Source organism: Elephantulus edwardii, unplaced genomic scaffold (assembly GCF_000299155.1).
Source record: "Elephantulus edwardii isolate Elephantulus edwardi_28Jun2011 unplaced genomic scaffold, EleEdw1.0 scaffold00481, whole genome shotgun sequence".
NCBI lineage: Eukaryota > Metazoa > Chordata > Mammalia > Macroscelidea > Macroscelididae > Elephantulus > Elephantulus edwardii.
This window is the reverse complement of record NW_006400231.1, coordinates 362,899-368,079: the sequence shown is the minus strand read 5'-3', so window position 1 is coordinate 368,079 and position 5,181 is coordinate 362,899. Positions and strand designations below refer to the sequence as shown.

At 41.8% G+C, this 5,181-nt stretch overlaps 1 pseudogene; it reads left to right on the top strand.

The window, feature by feature from the left end:
* Nucleotides 1–1,523: 1,523 nt before the first annotated feature.
* On the top strand, nucleotides 1,524–4,141 carry LOC102846397 (annotated as a pseudogene).
* The last annotated feature ends 1,040 nt before the right edge of the window (nucleotides 4,142–5,181 follow it).

Sequence of the window (5,181 nt, the reverse complement as noted above, 5' to 3'; positions counted from 1 at the left end):
TATTTCATTGGTTCTTTGTTCCATCTCTTCAACTCTGTTCATGTGCCCCTCCATCACGTTGACAGCATCTGAAACACTGGACCTCATATTTTGGATAGTGGTTTCTTGTTTTTCCAGTGCCACCAATGCCTCGTTTGTTTTCTCTACATTGTTCTGGACTGTTGTGGTTTTGTTTGTTTGTTTGTTTTTTCTTAGTTCCTCCTGTTTTTTGTTTATAGTATCCTCTAATTTTTCAAGTTTGTCTTTCATCCATTGAAAATATTCAATCATTGTTCTTTTAAATTCTGTGTCAGAAAGTTCCATCAGACTTTCTGGCTTCAGGAAATCCATTGATACTGTGTCACCCTTTGGGGGTGATATCTTGCTTTGTGCTTGTGTATTGTGTGGGACAGCTTGCTTTCTTCAAGGCACTGATATGTTCTCGATGAAGATAATCCTCTAGAGATCAATTGTGTAGCTATCCTAGTTCTGCTTTTCTCTGAACGTCTGACTCCAGGGAAATGTCAGTTCAGAGCCTGTGAGAGCAGCCTCTTGTAGGTAAGATAGGTCAAGGTGCTCTGGATTAAAAGCAGGTTGATTAACCAGATGTGTAGACACAGGTGTGGAGCCAAATAGGGTAGAGTATGCACATGGTTGTGGCAATCACAAGGACAGGTCAATCACTTGGGGAACCTCACTCAGGCCTCAGTTGTCTGGGTGTGCTTACAATTGGGGTCCCTATTCAAATTCCAGCTGTCCATCTCCCACCCAGTGGTTTTCATTCACTGTCCCTGTCCAGTGGTGCTCACACAGTTGCCCTTGTACCGTGGCCCCTGTCCAGGAAGGCTCCTGGGTCCAAGGGGACTCAACAAGACAAAGTCAAATTCCCACCAACCCACTCACCTCTGGCTGGTCTGCAGTGTCCACAAAAGTTCAGCCAAATCATATCCTGGGTCAAGGGGACTCAACAAGACAAAGTCAAATTTCCACCAACCCACTCGCCTCTGGCTGGTCTGCAGTGTCCACAAAAGTTCTGCCAAATTATCACTGGCGCGCTCTTTACTGGGCAGTTGGCATGCCCTGAGAGAGCTCAGTCAAATTCCCAACAGTGGGCTCACCCCTGAGAACTCTCCCAGACAATCGGTGGTGCCCAAGAAAACCCAATTAGGATCCTACCAGCCTTTCTCGTGGCAGATCAGTCCCACAGCAGCTCGATTAGCGGCTTCAGACGATGACAGTCTCCATGGTGTGCCTTTGTGTGCTGACTCAGAATCATATTGTCCACGGCTGTTGTTGTGTTGTGTGAAGGAGTCTCTAGTGGTCCTGGAGCACCGCCAGGGGGTGCAGAGTTGTGGCGAGGCCACCAGGGTGTGCCAGAATTGTGGGGGCGTGGGATGGTGGTGGGGTTATGTCCCTGGACACAGTGCTGTGTCAGGGATGGGGGGAGCAGGGCTTGGGCAGCACTGGGAGTTAGGGGTTGCAGTCTATTACCAGATATTAAGCTGCCAAGTCACCAGTCCTCAGGAAGTAAGACTTACTGCGCCATGTCGCCCTTCCTGTGCGCTGCGTTGCCCTTCTTGTTAAAAAATATTATGTTTTGAATTATCTCAAAATATTTTATTTCATTTTGAGACTTCTATTTTAATTCATAAGTTATTCAGAAATGTATTATTTAATTTCAGATTATTTGGAAAACCTTCTCAATGCCATTCTATCAGCTATTTCAAGTATGTTTAAGTTTGGGTAAGAGAACATACCTTATAGAATTACTATTCTTTTAAAGTTATTATGGCTTATTTTATAAGTTGGAATATGAAGGACAGCACTAAACCACCATCAATACAACCCAAAACCCTGAAATCAAACTTCCCAGAGGGAGGAATTATGGATACTCAACCACTTTGGTAAATTATTACTTTCTGAACTAAAGATCTCTCACATGATTTCTTTAAATAGACATAATTTCCTAGCTTATTTTATATGATGTAGCATTTATTTAGCCAAAGCTTTTATATTAGCTTTTATATAAGTATATAATAAGGACCCGGGGTCTCCTAGGTATTTACCGGGATTGCTGTGAATATAAGAAGTGTGTAGCCTCAAAATAATTTTTCAATAAAAATATGAAAAGCAAAAACCACTCAAATGGTTTGCTAAGCACCTGTGAGGCCATATCTTGGGCCAGGTGACTCTAAGTGGCTAGTGAAAAACAATAACCTTGGGCACAAGGGTTTCCTTCCTGGGTTCAGGGTTCCCCACAGGGTTCAGCACCAGCCCCAAGCAAGGGCACTTCATTTCACTAGCTTGAGGGTGCACCTAGGGTCAGGGCTGCAGTGTCAGTCTCCAACACAGACCACTGAGTTCCGTAGAGTTTCTGAGCTGAGTGGTTGCAAGTACCACTAACAGGTCAATAGTTAAAATCTGCTACTTGCTCTAACGACTAAAGAATAATAATTTCCTTCCATAAAGAGTCACAGCTTCTGAAGCCTGAGGAGGGTTGCCATGAGGTGGAATTTAGTTGACAGAGTGGTTTTCTCAAGTGTTTTTGGGTCAGCATGAAGTATGATCTGCTCTTTCAAGCCCTGGGCTGTATATACATTGATGAGGAATTTTATTAATTTTGTTCTGAATTACAAGTAAGGAACAAGATAATGAAAAGGCATTCAGAGCCTCTGATGATGTTCTTTACAAAACTCTTGTGCCTGCAAATAGTTCTGATCTCCTGTATCTAGGACTAGTCTGAGGACTTCAAGTCTTCAAATAAAGGATAAAAGTTCCAGTAGATAAATGTATATAAACAGAAAATACAGTTAAAATAAGCCTTTATGCTATAGCAGTAGTTCTCGGCAATATAAATTTACTAAAGTTAGATATGACAGCTTCATTGATCTTCAGGAGAAATTACTTCAGAATATTTGCAGAAAATGATTTTTGGTTGCCACTGGCACTCATGATTTGGACACACTGTCAGGATTTTTAATGTACACCACAAAGATCCTGTGAAATTATGACGTTATATGGGACAGAAAACCACTTTAAACATTGTTTACCTATAATTGAAAATAAACCTCCATACTCAATATCTATGATAGCAGTGGTGGTGTCCTTTCAGTGCTTCAAATCATCAGTGGAGATCATACCAAAAGAACACTAAAGCCTAGGAATGTGTTTCTTGAATGCACAGACACTGACTTTACTAAGGCAAAAATAGTCCTTGATATCCTTGTCACCACATTCAGTGAATATTATGAGAACCACTTTACAGTTGAGGCTGCTTAGTTTCTTCTCAATGGGAAATTACATACCTTTCTAGAATTGGTTTACTGAAAGGGAGTGTGAGATCTGATCTCAGTAACAAAAAAGTTGGAATCAGAGAAACTCCAGAAAATCTTGGAAAACTTGTAACCAGGATGCATTAAAAATCAGAAGTCATGGGGGATGAAAAACAGATAAAGGTTGAAATCCCACCAATGAGAGCTGACATAATGCATGCCTGTGATATTGTAGTAGATGCTGCTATTGCTTATGGATACAGCAACATTCAGATGCATCTCCCCAAAATCTACTCCATTGCTATTCAATTTCCTCTTAATAAGCTGACAGAATTTCTCAGACCTGACACGGCAGTACCTGGGTTCACTGAGGTGCATACTTTGCCCTGTGCTGCCAAAAAGATATTTTTGATAAATTTGGTTTGAATATTTCTGCTCAAAGGCAGTTCCTATAAGTAATCCTAAAACTGCTGAATTTCAGGTGGCACGCACCACCCTTCTTTGTGGCCTCTTGAGGACCAGGAAATCAGATGTCCCAACTCTGAAATTGTTTGAAATTTCTGAAACTGTAGTAAAAGATTCAAGTAAAGATGTAGGTGCCCAAAACAGGCATCTCTGTGACATGTATTACAGCAAGATCCCTGGGTGTGAGATAAACCAGGGGCTGCTGGACAGAATCACACAGCTGCTCACTGTGCTTCCTGGTGAAAAGAAAAGCTATATAATCAAAGCCTCTAAAGGCTTTGCTTCTTACCAGGACAATGTGCTAAGGTCTTGGTCAGGGTCAGAGTATGAGCAAGCGTGGGGTGCTGCATCCTGACACAGTCACCAAGTTTGAGCTAACCAAGTCTCACTCCTCCCTGGAAATCAATATCAAGTTCTTTTTGTGAAAATGGGACTGATCTACTCCAAGTGTCCCTTCTTCTGTCCCCAGTGTCCTCTACCCTCCTCACAGCAGACCTCCATTTGCACTTTAATGTATAATAAAGTAAAAATCACTTCCCTGTCCTCCCTAAAAAAAGGTTTTGGGGTTTTGGTTGTTGGGTTGGGGGTTTTTGTTTGCTTTTTAAAGTAACTAGGAAATACAAAACACAAACAGGAAGAAGGAAAGGTTATGGCCACCAGGAAGCCACCAAGAAAAGCTGAAGAGCAAGGACACTGGAAAGAAACAAAACAAACACACAGAAAATGGCACCAAAAAGTCTAAACATTTTGAAATTGGTTAGATAAGCAGCTGCATCCATGTAAGAATCGCAAGTACCCATAATCCCCCCCCCCCCGGTGAGGTCCAATTGCTTTACAAAAGCTACTCAACACTTGTAAACTGGAAAAAGATGGATCTCTATATGAGTGATGTGAAGGGCTTCCATAGGCAATGACTCACTTACAAGAAACTGAAAAGATACCATTTGGACAAGAATGTACCTATTTTCTCAGTGGACAGAAAGGCCAGACCCTCCACCAGCCAACACTGTCACAGCAACAACACAGCTCATACGTACTACTCACAAAGTGACCACCCAGTCATCTTGTCCATCTGACTGGTCTCTGCATCTGTTGTCTTTCCTCTGTCATTCTCCCATGGGGGCAGGGAAGGCAGAAAGACAAGATGATCTTAGAAGACTAAAACCCATTCATCTATTTTATCCTCTCCTGGTTGTAGGTTTTTCAGGATGCTTGGAAGACTGTTTATGTTGAGGATTATGACTTCTAGAGTTCTTCCAAGCTTTTCTCTAATGCAGTTTATAGTCGTTTGTAATGCAGTTTATAGTCGTTTGTTTTATTCCTAAGTCCTTGATCCACTTTGAGTTGGTTTTTGTGTATGGGATGAGGTATGGCTCTTGCCTGAGTTTTCTACAGATAGTTTTCCAATTTGCCAACATCTTTTGTTAAAACGGCTGTTGTTTCCCCACTAACTGATTTCATCTCC